The sequence below is a fragment of the Podarcis erhardii genome, assembly GCF_964252035.2.
Source record: "Podarcis erhardii genome assembly, chromosome: 9".
NCBI lineage: Eukaryota > Metazoa > Chordata > Lepidosauria > Squamata > Lacertidae > Podarcis > Podarcis erhardii.
In genome coordinates, this window is record NC_138512.1 from 17,087,650 (window position 1) to 17,107,403 (window position 19,754).

Sequence of the window (19,754 nt, forward strand, 5' to 3'; positions counted from 1 at the left end):
AAGTGATGGGAGAATAACTCTATTAGTATTTCAAGAAGCTCTGTAAAAGTTTGAGAAGTATTGTAAAAAAGAAAAATAAGTTTGGAAGGGTATGTCAAAAGGCAATAGTAAATTTAGGAAATGTGAAATTTAAAAAGTTAAATTTGGATGATTGGCAGAGAAGCTGAAGTAAGTCCAAAAGAGAAAATTTGTGAAAGTTTTGATATGGTGTCATATGTATTTTTTGATGGAAAATTAATAAAAAATTAAAAAATAATAATAATGGATTGATTGATTGGAATATAGAATAAGGAGTAATATGGAAATATTTCCATATTGGTAATCTGGAGTATGGTAATATGGTAATAAGGAGTAGCAGCAATCATACTTGACAAAAGAAATTTACAGCCAGGTGGTAGGAATATTCCTAGAGTATTGCTGATTTAAAGGACGAGAAACTCCAAAATTCCCAAATGCAAAATGTGACGATGGCAATGAATGATGCAATGTGAAGAGTATTTAAGGGACAAGTAGGCTTAGCTGAGTGAGGAAAATAGCACCAGTCCTGGAAGGGGATGAGATAAAACTTTAATAACAAAAATTAATAATACTGGATAGCAAGAATCATACATGACAGAATAGAGTGGCTTGGGACATTTGGAAATCCCTAATCTACCTTTTCGTTGGTACAATCTGCCTAGGGCATGTAAAAACCTTACCCAAAAAACCTTACCTGCCATTTACTTTGGGCTGCACATAATGAAGCTGGTTCTACATCCATGCAGTTCCACATCCATGTAGTTCCACAATTCATGTCTTTCTGCATTGCATCTTCATGTGCCAGCTTCACTGTTCCAAGTGGATGGGAAAATAATTTCTAATGCAATATTTTCCTTGAAGAAGAAACTATCAGTGATTTTATATATATATATATATATATATATATATATATATATATATATAATCACTGATAGTTTCTTCTTCAAGGAAAATATTTATATATTTATATATATATATTCTGAAAAGTATATTTAAAAAAAAAAATATGAAGATGAAGCTATCCAAATGAAAACCAGCATTCATGTGACGGAAGCTTCATGGATTCAAGTGTGAACTGACCTGATCTGCTCCACCCAGACTAATGTATAAATCAGAATTTTGAATTATCCACCAGTTTTAACACTTCCAGAACATTGCAATACAGTTCTTGTCTGTAAATAGGTTTTAAAATGTATAGTTTGAAGGGGAGATGCATGTAGAAATGTGTGTTTTTAAAGAAAATATTTAGAAATGCTTAATTAAACACAAATTTCTCCATCTATCTAGAATACTTCAGAAATAGAACCTAGGACTGACAGGTGAAGGTGACATAAATTCAAATTGTGAACTGTAATTCATGCCTGGGACACAATCTTACGCTTCAGGATCAAACTCCAGATTCAGTTGTAGTGGTAGTTGCAAGGACATTAGGCTAAAATAATATAAAACCCAGTGTGCAGTCCAAGCCTATGGGTGGCCAGTTGTAACTCCCACTGTATTCAATGGGTCTCATTGCCAGGCAAATGGGATTGTAACTAGAATGTGGTATCTGAACACAATGATAAAAGAATGGAGCATAGTTGGCCTAGAGATATAAGGGCATAATTCTTCATCTGTAATTCAAATGTCAGTTTGACTCCCCCACCCATTTTCAATGGGAAAGGGAAAATATGTAGAGTCTACAGTGAGACTTCTCACATAGTAAGTCATAGATTCTGCAGATCCGGGATTTTCTTCTTCCTTTAATCTCATTATTTCCTGGCAGTTCTATCCAATTATTCCATGTTATTGTGTTTAAGAGGTATGAAGTATTAACACAAGTGTATGTATGGGAGAAAAGCAATGACAAACCTAGACAGCATCTTATAAAGCAGAGACATCACCTTGCCGACAAAGGTCCGTATAGTTAAAGCTATGGTTTTCCCAGTAGTGATGTATGGAAGTGAAAGCTGGACCATAAAGAAGGCTGATCGCCGAAGAATTGATGCTTTTGAATTATGGTCTGGAGGAGACTCTTGAGAGTCCCATGGATTGCAAGAAGATCAAACCTCTCCATTCTTAAGGAAATCAGCCCTGAGTGCTCACTGGAAGGACAGATTGTGAAGCTGAGGCTCCAATACTTTGGCCACCTCATGAGAAGAGAAGATTCCCTGAAAAAGACCCTGATGTTGGGAAAGATGGAGGGCACAAGGAGAAGGGGACAACAGAGGATGAGATGGTTGGACAGTGTTCCTCTGAGAAGGGAACAATTTGGCTTTGTATTTTAAGCTGCAATTCCTAGACCTTGGGGAATTTATTTCCGTGAATTCCAAAAGAAGCTGGGCTGATCCATGTGTGCTAAGCAGAAAAATGGACCTGCCTCCCTTCCACTGTTCTTAGCCAATGAGAGTAGTCGTAGCTATGACTGATATTTACAGAAGCCAATCATAATACATGCTTTCTGTGATATAGGAATGCACGTATTGTCCACCAAAGAGTCTTCTTGGTTTATTTTGAGGCCAGGCTAGTTTTTGTTATCTTCCTTGAGGTAAAAGTATTAACTGATTTCAGGAAACAATGCAGAAATCTAGACTCTCTCTCTCTCTTTGTGTGTGTGTGTCTAAATTAACTTTCAGTATCTGAGTGCCTACAGAGAAATTAAAATTAAGAACAAAGATAGGAAGATCTACTTCAAACTTATTTCATGTGCACATAAAAAGTGATCTACCCTATGTTCGGTTTGTATACATTTTAAGATCACTGTTGCGAACAACCTGCTGAAGTAGACATTCCAAGAGGGAGGGAGGGGTATTAGGACCCCTGGAAAGTTAAGTCCAGTCAAATATGACTATGGGGTTGTGACGCGCATCTCGCTTTCAGGCCGAGGGAGCCAGCGTTTGTCCACAGACAGCATTCCGAGTCATGTGGCCAGCATGACTAAACCGCTTCTGGCACAACGGAACACTGTGACGGAAGCCAGAGTGCACGGAAATGCCATTTACCTTTGCACCTCAGTGGTACCTATTTATCTACTTGTGCTGGTGTGCTTTCCAACTGCTAGGTTGGCAGGAGCTGGGACAGAGGAATGGGAGCTCACCCCGTAGCATGGATTCGAACTGCCGACCTTCTGATCCGGAAGCCCAAGGTTTGATTCTTCTTCGCCACCCACACTCTTAAGCCACAAAAACTGAGTGGCGGCACACTTGAGGGGATGGGACACCAAGGGGACATCCCACCCACCACTTTCTACTCAGCTTCTGGACCTCTAGCCACCTTCTTGAAGAAGTAAACAAGACAGGCACATGACATTTATCCTTACTTTTGAGAAATGTCAATCCAAGACATTTCTCTTCCTGCAGCGGAGCCCCCTGCCAACAAATCCATATCTTCATCCACCATGAAAGAAGACTAAAATACATCTGTTGAACAAGACAAAGGTTGCGATTCACTTTTAGGCATTGCCTTTAAATTCCAGCGTGAATTAAATTCTAATGGAAATATCCATTCATCATCATCATGTGGCTGAGCTTCATGTTGGAAAGTTTTTACATCAATCCAAAGTCTCAGATACCATTCTACTTAGGCACATGGGCTTTTACTGGCAAGTAATACATCAAAGGGGGAGGGGGGAATTAATAAAATTGCTCACAAGCAACCATCTGATTCTGGTGTTCTGAACAAGAGCTGTTTTATAAACACGTTAATGACTATGGCAGTGTTTCTCGCTCAGTATGCACTGAGGCATAATGAATTTAAGGCTCTAAACTGAAATATATTTTCCCCTAGCCATGCACAATCATTTAAACAACCATTGATTTGTTACCTGGTGCGTTAACACTTTATGATGAGTTTCTTCAGAGCTGTCTTATCTTACTTTTTGGATAATAAATAATGCACAACAGGAAGGATGAGGGGTGGGGGTGGGGGGCAGAACAGCATTCTCCAAGGAAATTTTTTACTTTATTTCAGATTGTGGTTGCTTGGTTACTGCACAAAGAAACTGCCTTTGTTTTCTAGCAAACTACCAATAATATTTATGAATCTAATGGTTAATCACATTTCTTCAAGTAATACCCCCCCCCCAATAAAAATAATACCGTCAGCAATGTAATTTGTAGCAATGAAATCTTTAGGCTGTTAGCAGTTACAAAATATCGGCACTAATTTTCTTTGTTTCTGAATGCAGTAAGATTACAGCAGATTTTCAAGTCAGTTGTCTAGGTTACTCTCTCAAGGAAGCATCAGTTCTAAGAAGAATATTTTCACCACAATCGTGGTTTAAATGTCTTTGCTTAAAAAAAATAAATCTCTCAAATATGATTTAATAGTGTTTTGTCTCTCAAAATGTTATCAGGGTATGTTTTCCATACATTTACATTGCTGGAAACTCTGTTTGGGTCTTGCTGTTGTCCCATAATGGTGGAATTTGCTGGACCTGAATTTAGCTGTCCTAGGTGGTAAATCACTGAACTGCAATATTTCCGGGTAGGAAGGAGTACCCATGGACTATCAGCCTGATCTTTTGTTCCACCAAAAGCAAACCATTAACCAGTTATTTGACACTCAGCACCTCCATCTTGCCATGATTCAGAGTCAGTTTATTAGTCATTATCCATCACCAGAACGTGCATGATTCAGATCTTACAGAAAAATAGAGTTGGGTATCACCTGCATACCGTAGCTGTCAACTTTTCCCTTTTCTTGCGAGGAATCCTATTTGGAATAAGGGAATATCCCTTAAAAAAAGGGAAAAGTTGCCAGCTATCTTGCATACTGATGACGCTTCACCCCCAGTCTCCTAATGGCCACTCCCAGTGGCTTTATATAGATGCCAAGGAGCCAAAAGAAAATTGGTGTTTTTTTCCTGAAACTGTTCTCTGAAACTGACCCTGGAGATAATATTGGAACCACTGTAAAACAGGGTGTCCAATAGCCACCCCAATAAGTCTACTTAGAAGGCTATTATGAACAAGGGTATCTAAAAGCAATGAGAGAACAAGGAAGAATAAGAGGGTTTGCATGACTCCTGGACTCCTGATTAAGGTCATCCATCAGGGTGGGCAAGGCTGATCCAATCCCGTAAGAATCTAATCGTATTAACAGAATCACTTGACAGGGACACTTGAATAAGGCTCAAAGTCACATGTTTACTGCCTAGGGGTTGGAATGTTGTTCCAAGGAAGTTCTGCTTCACCTTGAATCAGGCTTGGACATAAAGTTGGGAGGCTTGATAGCAGCCTCATCCAGGAATCTGTGTTAATGATAGCAGTTGAATTCCTTGGCCCCAGGTTACAAGGAAAACCACAGCTAAATGAAGCAAGCCATTTCAGATTTGAATCTGTCAAGCTGGAAGTAAAATTGCTCACTAAGGCACTATGGTTAACAGCCAGTTACACAAAACCTGCTTGACTAACCTAAAAGGAAAGGTCAATCTATATTTTGTTAGACCCTAAAAATCAAGACTGCATGTACATCTTCTGCATCCTGCCTGCACTGGAAATTGATTCAGTTCCCTCTTGAACTGATTTACACTCCTTTGCTTTTATTATTGGCTCAATTCAGTGTGTTGCTCATTTCAGCTACCAGGGACAAGGGAGTTCTGCTTGAATTGCCTATAGGGCTAATGTTGTTCAGACAATCAGTATGCATTTCTGTTTTTAAAGGAGTTACTATTCTAAGGAGCCAATATTTTAGGATAGCTCACTGCAATTTTTCATGCTCTCCTTTAAGTCTTTTTAAAAGACTGCTTCTGACAAGCAACAAAGCAAAAAATGAAAGGCTAGGAGAAATAGGGGGGAATTCTAAATGCAAAAATAAGGAACTATACTCCCACATTGTACAGCTAATATTTATGAAGAGTTGATAACAACATCAACCACCTTGAATATTCTCAACTCATTTATACAGCCATAATAAGGCAACCAATAACCACTTCCTTATTGTGGTCATGATGAAGTGTACAATTCTTGTAAGGGAAAGGAATGTTATTGATTTTGGTAGTTTGGGTTCATCCTTTTTATGCAGTACACAGATCTTCTAACATCCTGGTATTTGCCTTACACATGATGCTTCCGAGAGACGCTTTTACAGTTTCGATAGGCGAAAAAACTATCTGTGCTAGGGTTAAGTGAGCCCCCAACTACTACTCTGGGAGAAATATTGGTAGGTTCCCTCCCCAAAAAAGTCTTTGGACTCCCCTTGAAAATCCTCAGATTCCCTCTGTAGAAATAACTAAAGGTGATTCAAATTTCGCTTTAGGTGAAGTCTGGTAACAAATCATAGGGATGTGAGCAGAACACCCCAGAGAAATGTCACTAGTGCTACTGAAACTCTTGTAGCTTCTCTTGACACTGCTAAGAAGTTTTGCCTGGGGAGGAAGCATCAAATTCACTTTGTATGTCACTTTTCAGGTAAACTTTCAGAGGCATTTCCAGACAGTGGTCTAATTAAGTACAAACAAACAAACCTCAAGTGAATCATATTTGAAAGGTTTGTCAAGTCTGCGATTTGGAACTTCCTCAGTTCATAGCCATCTGTCTGCAATGCTTGTGGGAAACCTGTGACCCTACATAGGTCATTAGACTCAAACTTTCATTATTCTCAGCCACCATGACTAATAATAATAATAATAATAATAATAATAATAATAATAATATATCATTTCTACCCTGCCTATCTGGCTGGGTTTCCCCAGCCACTCTGGGAGGCTTTCAACAGAACATTAAAAACAAAATAAAACATCAAATATTAAAAACTTCCCTAAACAGGGCTGCCTTCAGATATCTTCTAAAAGTCGGATAGTTGTTTATTTCCTTGACGTCTGATGGGAGGGCATTCCATAGGGTGGGCGCCACTACCGAGAAGACCCTCTGCCTGGTTCCCTGTAACCTCACTTCTCACAGGGAGGGAACTGCTAGAAGGCCCTTGGAGCTGGACCTCCGTGTGTATATTAGGCAAAATTGCATGTAAAGTTTGTATATTAGGAGAAATTCACACTAAAATGCAACTGAATTTTCATGAGGAGGTTTTTTCTCTCTCAAAAAAAAATTTACAAACTGATGTGCACATGTGGATAACTGAGGGGGGGGGGGAGAAACTGAAAAAACTGAGATTGACAAATATGCCCATCCTTATTTACAACTTGGCTCTTACCCATCACTCATTTAGAATGTAAAGCAGCAGCAAGATGGCCCTAATCCACACACTAAGTACTTTACATCAAATGGCTAATCAGTCACTACAGTATGTTGAATGAAAATTATGCCTGTGCCTGTACCTACTTGTTCATACTAGCCTTAGCTCTCTGATTGTGAATATATGTTATCAGGCATGCATACTATTTAGTAGCCGTATTCAGGCATTAAACTGAGGATGGGGACTGGGGCAAACACACACAAGCCATAAAGGTAAAGGTAAAGCGACCCCTGACCATTAGGTCCAGTCATGACCGACTCTGGGTTTGCGGTGCTCATCTTGCTTTATTGGCCAAGGGAGCTGGCACACAGCTTCCGGGTCATGTGGTCAGCATGACTAAGATGCTTCTGGCGAACCAGAGCAGCGCACGGAAATGCCGTTTACCTTCTCACCGGAGCAGTACCTATTTATCTCCTTGCACTTTGGGGCATGCTTTCGAACTGCTAGGTTGGCAGGAGCAGGGACCGAGCAATGTGAGCTCACCCCATCAAGGGGATTCAAACTGCCGACCTTCTGATCAGCAAGTCCTAGGCTCTGTGGTTTAACCCACAGTGCCACACAAGCCATACCTTGGTGAAATTAGCACAAAGATCTGAAGGGTTCCCCAAAGTGCATTTGGTTGAACCCACTTAGAAAGCTACCTACAGGTTGGGACTCTGGCTTCAGGGTTTCCAATCCCAGAGTCCATTTCTGTGCACACTTAATAAAATGTGCTAGAAAAACCCTTCCAGACCTTTATGCTAACAGCACAAAGGGGAGTTTGTGTGCCAGGAGACACTGGGGTTGAATTTCTGTGTGACACCCTGCCCCATTATACCCTGGTCTAAACCTGGTCTAAATCTTCAGGCAAATGCCTGAACACAGCTAGTAATACCTCAAACCCTAGAGGTGGTGGCAAAAGGAGGTCATCACTGTATGTGAAATTGACACAGCTTGGTGAAAAAGATAGGTAGCCGTGTTGGTCTGCCATGGTCAAAACAAAATAAAAAAATTCCTTCCAGTAGCACCTTAAAGACCAACTGAGTTAGTTCTAGGTATGAGCTTTCGTGTGCATGCACACTTCTTCAGATACACTCAGTGTGTATCTGAAGAAGTGTGCATGCACACGAAAGCTCATACCTAGAACTAACTCAGTTGGTCTTTAAGGTGCTACTGGAAGGAATTTTTTTATTTTGTTTTGGTGAAAAAGAGATTATCTCTTCAGAAGACTGGAATTTCCCTCCCAAATAATTATTCTCTGTACTCTAGTTGTTCAGAATCACATTATAAGTAGACTGTGGGAACCTCATAGTAAGTGAAAAATGAGGGTGGTGAATTAATCCTGTAGCATAACTTCCTTTGGAAGTTGCTGGACTCCAACTTCCATAAGCTGCAGCCAATATTACCAATGGTTAGAGATGATGGGAATTGCAGTCCGGCAAAGTCTGCATGGCCACAGGTTCCTCATCCCTAGAATAAATAATAAACATAATAAATTAACAAGTTTGTCCATTGCACTATTATACATAGTTTCTTGCTTATTATAGTTATGTGAAACAAAGTGGAATTTTTTTTAATGCTTTATTAACCGTAGTTATATCCATACATCAAAGATATTTTATAGTCTGTAAATCAAACTCATCAAAATAAAAATTCCAACGAAGAAGTATATATCTTCATAAATTTGACTTCCCGTCCTTCTCAACATCTTTTCAATCTAATAAACCTGTTGCCTAAATTTATCAGCAAAATCATAATAAAATATTGATATGCATCTATGTATATATCTATTTTAACCCATCGAACCTTTATTTACAGAGCTTATTCAAAAGCTGCTACCGAATTCAGATTGCAACACTTATTTTTTAAGTAACTCTTTAGAGGTTTCCAGTTATCAGTGAACTTCTGTTTTTCGCTTATCATTAATCTTTTCTGAGAGACTATCTAGTTCAGCATATTCCATAAACTGCAGCCAGCATTACCAATGGTTAGTGATTATGGGAGTTGTAGTCCTGCAAAGTCTGCGGGGTCACAGGTTCTCCATCCCTACAGTAAATAATAAACATAATAAATTAGCAAGTTTGCCTGTTGCACTGTTATACATAGTTCCCTGCTTATTATGTGAAGCAAAGCAAGTGGAAGATTTATGGTGTGTGTGTGTGAATATATCAAAAATCCTATGCAGTTTATTTCTTTGAGGAATTTCAGGTTTGAAAGAAGGTCCCACCCTGTGGTGAAGTGGGATGGTAGAAAATTCTCGGCACTCATAAAGCGGAAAAAATGTATGTTGCTTATATATGAAGCTAAATGTGTAGCCTGCTAGGAATGCGGCTCTCTAAAACTCATTTCGCTGACAGCCTACGGGCATCTGATGAGAGTAAGATGTTCCAGGAAGGGAGGTGTTTGACTCTGGCCCCAGAAATGAAAGGCCAGTGACTAATTTTCCAAGTTCATTGCCTGAGTGTGTTCTCTTAGCCATTAGGAGAGAAACTACACAACATAAAAGTAATCTCAAGAATGTAGGTCAGCTGGAATATTGCTGTACCAACACTTGTAAAGGGAAAGACTGCAATGTATTTTAAAAATTCAAAGGGGCTTTTATATAGCTACTAATAAAAGATGCCAAAACGCTGTTAGCAGCAGATTTAAAGTGACTTATTGCTTGTGGTGATTAAACCCAGCAGGCTTCCTTGTTTTTACAAACAGCATCTAGCCCCTTCTGTGTATAATTTGCCAAGGAAACGGAATGCTTTTGCAATTGCCAGTGTGGAAATGTGGGTAAAATGAGCTGCGGCCCGGCATGCACTTTCCTGAGAAGAGTCTTCATTGAAGTCTGTGGGACTTACATCTGAGTAAACATACGCAGAACCAGGCTCATTGTATTGTTCCCTAGCAGAGCTTGCTTTGGATATGGCTACGTAAGAGGATTGCTAAAGGCTTTGGGATGCCTGTGAAAATATTTCACTTCTCCTTTGAACAGCAGGTGCCCCTCCCTATGCCAAACACAAACTGTTCTTTTGCAAATCCCCTCAGTTTCAAAAAGTGGTTTGTAGGTATATTGGGGTTAGTGTTCGAAAACACCAACCAAGGAGCTGGCATGGTAAGGCACATGCTAAAGTTATTTGAAAGGGACCCACATAGGCCTGGTTCATCCCCAGGGAGGTACATCTGACCCCACTGCAATCTACTTTTAGGAACCAGGCAGGAATGCCAGTGTGGTGTAGTGGTTAAGAGCGGTAGACTCGTAATCTGGGGAACCGGGTTCATGTCTCCGCTCCTCCACATGCAGCTGCTGGGTGACCTTGGGCCAGTCACACTTCTCTGAAGTCTCTAAGCCCCACTCACCTCACAGAGTGTTTGTTGTGGGGGAGGAAGGGAAAGGAGATTGTTAGCCACTTTGAGACTCCTTCAGGAGGGATATCAAATCCAAACTACTACTACTACTTCTTCTTCTTCTTCTTCTTCTTCTTCTTCTTCTTCTTCTTCTTCTTCTTCTTCTTCTTCTTCTTCTTCTTCTTCATTGCCTAGGCTTTTAACTCCACATTTTATAGCAGGGGTCAGCAAACTTTTTCAGTAGGGGGCCGGTCCACTGTCCCTCAGACCTTGTGGGGGGGCAGACTATATTTTGAAAGGAAAAAAAATGAATGAATTCCTATGCCCCACAAATAACTCAAAGATGCATTTTAAATAAAAGGACACATTCTACACATGTAAAAACACACTTGATTCCTGGACAGTCTGCGGGCTGGATTTAGAAGGTGATTGGGCCGGATCCAGCCCCTGGGCCTTAGTTTACCTACCCATGTTTGGGTGTCCAAACTTTTTTCAAAGAGGGCCAGATTTGATCAAATGAACGTACGTGAGGGCCGACCAAAGTTGTTCAGCTCTTTTTAGGATTGAAGTTGTTGAGTTTTTTTTTTTCCCTTTTTTTACAATCTTACCCAATTGAACTTTTTAGGATCGAAGCTTTTAGGATTGAAGGAAGTTGCTGAGCTTTTTAAAGGATTTTCCTCCAGGACATATACTGCCATGTGGGACAGATTAAATTGACCGGTGGGCTGGATTAGGCCCCCAAAACGGACTTTGGACATGCCTGTTTTAGAGGGTTTTAGATACTGTGATCTCTTTAGTGGATAGGATGTGCTTGACCTCCCTTTGATATGTATGAATGCAGAAGGGAAGGAGTATCAGTCAAGTTGAGGGAGGTCAAAAAAGAGAATGGATATAAAAAAGATGTATGATTTGTATAAATTTTGTATTGGAAAAATTGAATAAAAATATTTTTTTTAAAAAAATGATATGTATGAATGCATGTGTTTTTAGGTTTTGAAGTTGTTTTAGTTTTATGCTGGTTTGAATTTTGGTGTGTTCGTGCTAATTTCTCCTAGTAAATATATTTTGCATGCAGTTTTGACAAACATTTATTTCTGCAAGCAATTTATCAAAATGTAATATATTTTTGTATGTGCTTTTTCAATAATATATTGATTTTTGCGCACACTTTCACCTAATGTATACATTTTTGTAAACTTTTTTTTTTCAGCTGGAGAACTGCAATGAAAAATTCGTATTTCTGTGAATTTTGAATGGTGGTTGTGTTTCGGTTCCCATGTTGCTTCAGAAACTGTGAATTTGATAGATTTGGCTTTAAATGAATTTCTCCTCCATCCTTAGTCTACAGTGGTTGGTAAAGGCCCATCGCTCAATGGCAGAGCATCCAGTCTGTGTAGACAATGGCAGATGCCCTGATTCTGTACAAGACAGTGTAGTACCAGGCATTGAACACTCATGTGCTCTACCACTGAACTATGACCTTGGCCTGGTCCAGCTGTTTATGTTCTTCCTCATCATTGAAACCTGTGTGTTCATTTCCTCTTTCCCTTTTTGCTTAGATGGGGTGACAATGGCAGAAATGAAGGGTAGCAGCAGTAGCCCCTGCTCCTCTGGAAAATGAACAGGTGGTAGCAATGCGGTGAAGCACCATCAGCTGTCAACAGTGATGGCCCTACTGAAGGTGTCTTGTCCAAGGGCCACCAAATCTTGGAGCCAACACTGTACAAAGTCCCCTTGGCTACAGCGAACTAATCACATGGTTCTATGGCCAATGGGAGATGTTCAGCTATTGCTTGGTTTTCCTCTGGAATTTGTGCTCTCCTTCTAAAATAAATGGCTACATGGGCGTTAATACACATGTTAAAAACAGCACTTGCTTTAACACATTCCAGTTGCTAAATTGATTGCTCTTATTTTCTCTCACAATTAATGGCTCATTTTGCCTACCTGTTCCCTGACAGCACTGATTTTGTAATTTCTTCGACTATTCACAAAGATAGGAGATTATTTCAAATGGGCAACTTGTCTTCACAGTTGTTTACGGCTGGGAATTGTGTCATCTGCATAACACACACGCACAGTTTCTGCCCACAATCTTCTTCATCCGCTTCACTGGCATATGTGCTCACTCACGGGTAGTTTGGTGGGAGATGGCAGGCAATGCAATGTTTACATTGACAGCCTGGAGAACAGACTGCTAATGCCATCCTTTAGGCACCGAGTCCACCCTCTGATTCATCCCGTACTTGTGCATCAGTTCCACAAGCCTTTGTGGACACCTGTTAAGAGTTCTGTGCCAAGATTGCAATCCCATATTAGGGAAGAAAACAAGGCTTTGCAGTTTGTGAAAATGCTGTTCTAGAGAAGGATGGATGATCTGAGGATAGAATACACCTGATAGGTTTTAAGATGAAAACAGTGAGTATCAATATTTGCCCCACGCCATCGTTTCCCCAGGCATGGAAATATCAATTCTACGCTCGTTCATTAAAACAGACACAATAGACAGGAAGTAGTGCTTTGCAAAACCTCACAACCAGTTTCATGAAACCCCTGCAGAAGAGGGGATTTTTTCTGCCTTTCATTGGGGTTGAAGGATTTCAGCCAATATTTGTGTACATGTGTGTGTGTGTTGCGGGACAGACTGGGGAGTTGGGCACTCACCTTAACAAGTAATGTTACAAGATGAGTGTCAGTGGGGAATAAGCACTCTTTCTTTCAAGTTTTTCTTTAAAAAGAAATATTGTTGTGACACTCTACAATGCTTCACAGCTTCTTCAGCAGCTTCTTCTTCCTAAAAAAGAAAGTCAGTGGGAGTGTTACATCATCTCATAGTAATTTCAGGGATCGTGGAAGCAAGGATATTGCCTGCACTATAGTGGAGAAAGAGGGAAAACAGGAGTGCAATGTGAAGATTTTTTTTAAAAAAAGTTATAAGGAACTTCCATATGTGTTGATAGTATTACTTTGGGGGTAGCTAATGTGGTACCCTTCAGATGTTGCTGGACAATAGCTTCTATCAACTTTGACTATTGGCTGATGGGGCTGATGGCAGCAGAAGTTCAACAACATTTGTAAGGTTCAGTTGGTTAGAGCACGGTACTGATAATGCCAAGGTTGCAGGTTTGATCCCCACACAGTACAGCTGCATATTCCTGCATTGCAGCGGTTTGGACGAGATGATGTTGATGCTGATAATAATGATGAAGATAATATTTATTCCCCAGACACTCTGGGTGTCTCCCAATAGAATGCTAAAAACACGTTAAATACATCAAACATTAAAGACTTCCCTAAACAGGGCTGCCTTCAGATGTTTTCTAAAAATCAGGTAGTTGTTTATTTCCTTGACGTCTGATGGGAGGCCATTTCACAGGGTGGGCGCCACTACCAAGACGGCCCTCTGCCTGGTTCTCTGTAACCTCGCAATGAGGGAACCACCAGAAGCCCTCAGAGCTGGACCTCAGAGTCCCTTCCAACTCTACAATTCTCTGATTCTACGTTGACTATCACTGTACAATCTTACCTTGGAAGTCGAACGGAATCCATTCCGGAAGTCTGTTTGACTTCCAAAATGTTCAGAAACCAAAGCATGGCTTCTGATTGGCTGCAGGAAGCTCCTGCAGCCAATCAGAAGCCACGGAATCTCCATCGGATGTTCGGGTTCCAAAGAACATTGGGAAACCAAAACACTCACTTCCGGGTTTACGGCATTTGGGAACCAAAACGTTTGAGTACCAAGGCGTTCAGGATCCAAGGTATGACTGTACTGATTAAATAATAGTTGGTGGCCATCTAGTTTTCTGCCCCCAAAATACTTTTTTTTTTTGTTACCTCTTTATAAGCTGCCCATGAATTGCTAGGCAATCTGCAATATATTTCAACATATAAAGGACAACCTAGTTTGACCTGATAGTGAGTTAGCAGGCCAGTGTGGATGCTTTGGCAATAACGATGGCTACACAATTACTATGTTTCATATATATGTTTTCATATTTGTGCTTTTCACAGTTATGGAGTCCTGAAATGTACCATGTTGCTTGCTGATTAGCTCATATTATGCTACAGAAGAGACACATCTTTTGTTTTAATCTCATGCTGCCTTCTTATGTAGGTTGAGGCCAAAAAGAGAAAAATCAAAATCAATGGAGCAGATGTTTTATATTTAGAATCTTCACTTTGAAACTTAATGACTTGCTACAAGGGCAAACATCTGGCTATGTGCAGAAGTAGATTAACACGCTTCCCTTGATTTCTTCAGGACAGGTGTAACAAGCTTGAGGGGGAAAATCATGCCAGGCTCTTCTTGTTTCTTAGTCAAGTGTGAAGGGAGAAATACCAATAAAAGGACACAAGGAGGTTACCCACCATAGCATGGATCATTAATTGTGAGCCTGTATTTTTTTAAAAAGGATCTGATTAATTCATAAAATGGTGATAGCTGTGAGGCAATAGACTTTTTGTGGTTGTTGTGTGATATATGTGGAAAGGATGTGTGGGTCAACCCATCAACATGCATGCATACAACATACACACACACAAATATATACAGTGTACTGTATGAAGATTTTCATTTACACCTGAGACAAAGAAGGGTGGGAGGAGCTTTGCAAACATCTTTGTTCCCCATGAAAAGCACCCCCTGCTCCATTTCCAGTATTGTTCTTCAAGTGTTTGCGTGGCGCGTTCCCGCCTCCCCCCAGTGGAAATAAAGACACATGACACAGTTACCGTATTTTTTGCACCATAACACTCACTTTTTTCCTCCTAGAAAGTAAGGGGAAATGTCTGTGCGTGTTATGGAGCGAATGCCTACGGGTGGCGGGGGGGGGGATCTGCTGCAGTCGTGAGCAGAGAATCCATGGTTCCCCTTCCTTCCCTCCTCCATGGCTCGCTTTGAAACAGCAAAGTGGGAGAGGAGCCGCTTACACAGGTGTAAGCGGCTCCTGTCTGGTTGGCTGCTTTAAACCATGCTCTCTGTCCCTCTCTCCTCCCCACTCAGCTCACTAAATAGCAACAAAGCTTTTCAGCTCTCTAAGCCGGGAGGAGGGAGAGAAGCAGAGCCTGCTTGTTTTAAAGGAGCAAAGCAGGAGAGGAGAGGAGCCTTCTCCCCTTATACCCCTCTTCTGCATTATTAGCAGCATCCTTCTCCACACACCCCATGCATGCTCCTTGCCCCTTCAGTGCTTTTCCTTCCCTCCCCACTTAAAACATGGTTACAAAGCATGGATCCACATGGATCCTCAGGATTTTTGCATTGGGCTACTCCAAACTCACCGTCAGATCACATATCTGTGGTCACAGCATGAACCACAAAAATCATACATCCACTGTTTCATTTAGAATTTTTTTTTTCTTGTTTTCCTCCTCTAAAAACTACGTGCGTGTTATGGTCAGGTGCGTGTTATAGAGTGAAAAATACGGGTATTTAAGGTTAATGGGCTAAATATGGCCACAACTTTATTGGTTACAGGTGATGAACGGTATTGGCTTAGACATTGATCCTAACCGCCTATCCGGCTTCAGCCTGTTCACTTGAAGTTTGGGAAGGGTTAACCAGCAGTAGGGGGAGTCCTGCTGATGCACATCAACTAGGAACTCCCCCGGGGTCACCGTTCGGGTGTGTGCCTTAGGCCCTCACCTCCATAGGCTTCGGACAGGGCCATGCCCCCCGGAATCCTTTATCGGACTACCCTTCAATATGCGGGGGAGGTGATGGCGCTTCCTCCCCCCCTTCCATCTACATAACAATATCAATACCAATGCCTAACCTCCAGTACCAAGGAAGTTGTGGTGATTTGCTATGAGGTAGGCAAAAAACCATGTGGCTGGTGCCAATTTGCCAAGTGGAAAAAATTCCTACCAGGCCCCTTAATGGCGACCAACCAAGGTCCATAGCAAGGTCAAAGATGAAAACCTTAAAGGGCAGGAGGGTGGGAAACCAGAGCAGCTAGAAGCGGCAAAAGAGGGAGATCCCCAGCCGCCCCTGCATTAAATGGAGCAGGCCACACACACCGGGCCAGCAGATTGGCTGGCCAGGGGATGATGCGGTCGGGGATTCCCTCAATCGTGCGGAGGCTGAGAGCCAGCCCCCGCCTGCGTGGTGGGAGGGTGAAGCCCACAACCTCATCTCCTTTCTAAGTTGGAAGTGGCTTTGCAGAGGGCAGGAAAAGAAAGCATCTCTGTTGCTTTGGTTAACTAAGACAATGCTCCCCATTTTGTGTGTTGTGGCAATGCAATAATCACAGAACAGCACACCAAAAAAATGGAGCACTGGCTACAAGGATCTCAAAGTCTATTCATACTATATTTTCTATGCAAAGAATGTGTTTTTGTGTGTGCAACAAAAACTGGGACCAGGGCTTCTGAGGATGGGCAATGCCACTTCACTTTCCTGCAAGGACATCACCGTGTAGCAAAATCTGATTGGCTGGGTGATGTAATCACTTTCAATATGCAATCCTGATTGCCTTGGATTGCATAAAGGAAGAAAAGGCCCTGTTAAACAAATAGCATCAGTAGATTAGGGAAAGGAATGGCTGCAAATCTTTATTCTTAATGAGGACCCTGCAATTAAAGATCAGGCATTAATCATTCACCTTTTAGTTGCAGTCTAGGCAACATTTTTGAAAACTTTTAAATGATTAACCTGGACTTTGTTGGAAAAGATATAACACAAATCCAAAGCAGCCGGAGGACAACACTCACGTGCCAAGTCTATTGCATTTTTGTTGAATTTAATTTCTTATACATACAATATGGGACATAACCACCCCATCCCTTTCAGTGTATTGAGACATTTGGATCTTCACAGCATATAAAGACTGGCCATTTCATTATCTGTATTGTATCTATTTCTTTGTTCATTTGAGATCCCTGCTCTGTACTGCATAAGGTTTATTTCTTCATTGATGGTTGCTTTACGTTTGTTTGATATTGAAAAAAGCAATAAAAATATTGTAGAGTCTGGTCTTAGGGACAAGTTGTATAGTTTTGTAAGAAGATCAACAATTTTATATTTGGGTTCTTTAAGAACTCTTGAGTGGATGGCATCCAGACCCGGCAATTTCTTAGTGTTTCATTTGTCTATAAGGCCTAGAGCTCCTTTTCTCACTATTTTCTACAGTTCTTCAGACTCCTCCTGAAAAAATCTGTTCAGGCAAGGCTATCTGCCCTACATCTTTCATAGTCGAAATTCTTAATATCAGAGATCACAGAAATGATGTAATGCAAATGGACAATCAATTTTCACATAATCTGAATATAGTGCTAAAAATGGCCGATCACTGAAGGAGAAACCCCCTGCTGATTCAAGACTGCAGTAATCCTGAAAATGCTAATAATAGTTGCACATATTACCTTTTCCTCCACTGTGTCTGTTTAAGAGAGAACCTGGCTGTGTCCCTGTGTGAGCACATGTTGTGCTTGGAGTCACTGTTGTTTCCTCCAGGAAGGAACAATGCCTAAGGATTACTACAGGCTGATGCAAAATGACAAGCCAAGTCACATGCTCCATCTCGCCATCTGCCAAGTCACTCGAAAAAGACCTCACACCATGGAAAGCAAAAACATTCACAGTGTGATAATGAAACTTGTGGAATCTGGTGTCTGATTATTGAATTCCCCAAGATGGAGACATGAAAGTATGCTACATATGCCTTGATCCAGCTATAGTTAAGCACATTAAAGTCCCATTTATTCAATGGGATCATAAAGTACAGGGTCAGATTTTTGCAATTGAAAAGTGCATAAACAATGATGGGATGGTGTAAATAGTATTACAGGAGAGTTTGTGCTTGCCAGATTCCATTCCATTTTCTATCTTTTCCATCTATAACTCGGTGTTGAATAAAAATGCTTCTGTATCCAGTTTAATTTATGGTGCAGACCCCACAGAGCCGCCAAAATGTCACCAGAGATATTCTCAACTATGCTTTGACTTAGGTTTGACTGCTATAGAAGGGAATTTCAGAATAGTACACCTCTTTGGAACATGTCACATGCTTTCACCCTAATGGTTGTCTCTCTGGTGGCTAGACATCGTACATAAGATGCACCCGATGCTTGCTTTTGGATCTATTTGCTTCAGCTACATGAATATCACTTACGTCAAGTGTGCTGTGGACTTTGTATATCATCTGCTTGTCTGGTTTCCCCCTCTTCTTCCCCTCCCACCACCTGTACTATTTATCAAAGTGTCAGTGGAGAGGCTACATTTTAAAAAAAGTGGTCTACACCGAATTGACAAAGGATTTATATTTTGAGCTGACCAAGCTGTTTATTTCACCAAATTTCAATCTGCCACAAATTATCGTATTTAGTCATCGTTTACAGGGCAGAGAGCTTGACAGTCCTCACTTTTTAGTGTAGTTGTTGTGGCAAAAAAGAGCCATGATTGCCAGGGAAGAGAATGCACCCATTTCAAAGCCCCAGTGTGCTTTCAATCACACCTGAATAGGCTTTGGAACAGCTTCTATTATATTGTAACTTCATATACATGCATCAGGCCTGTGCAGCCTATCATTTATCAAACCAAACACAGTCGAGCAATCATGCATTATAACCAAACTTTCAAAAACAACTACAGTGGTACCTCGGGTTAAGTACTTAATTTGTTCCGGTGGTCCATTCTTAACCTGAAACTGTTCTTAACTTGAAACACCACTTTAGCTAATGGGGCCTCCCACTGCCGCCGCGCCACTGGAGGACAATTTCTGTTCTCATCCTGAAGCAAAGTTTTTAACCCGAGGTACTATTTCTGGGTTAGTGGAGTCTGTAACCTGAAGCATATGTAACCCGAGGTACCAATGTAATATCTAAGAGAGACTGCAAGAATGGAAAGTTTACTGAGTGGCCGGCCATAAGTGGCTAGTGAGGCCAGCCATTGAGTTCACTGGTGGAGGAAGGTGGGTGCAGGGGAGGGGCAATGCTCTGGGTGTCATCCCTGAGCACGGGTGACATCCAGTGCTCCGCCCACCCGCGACTCGGACTCCCATGCCTACCGTGAGCCATCGGGGGGAAGGGGGAGCTGCTGGGCCACTTTGCTGGTTCCTTCCTCTTCCCTTCCCACTCGCCTGCCTCCTTCCCATCCTCTCCTCTGCCTGCCTGTCTCCTCCATCCGGGAACGCAGCACAGAAGCTCCCCCTTTCCCTTGATGGCTGGCAGTAGGTGTGGGAGTCACGGGCACACGGTGTGCTGTTTCCCCATGCTCCCGCCTGGAGAAGGCAGGCAGGCAGGCAGGCAGGCAGGGG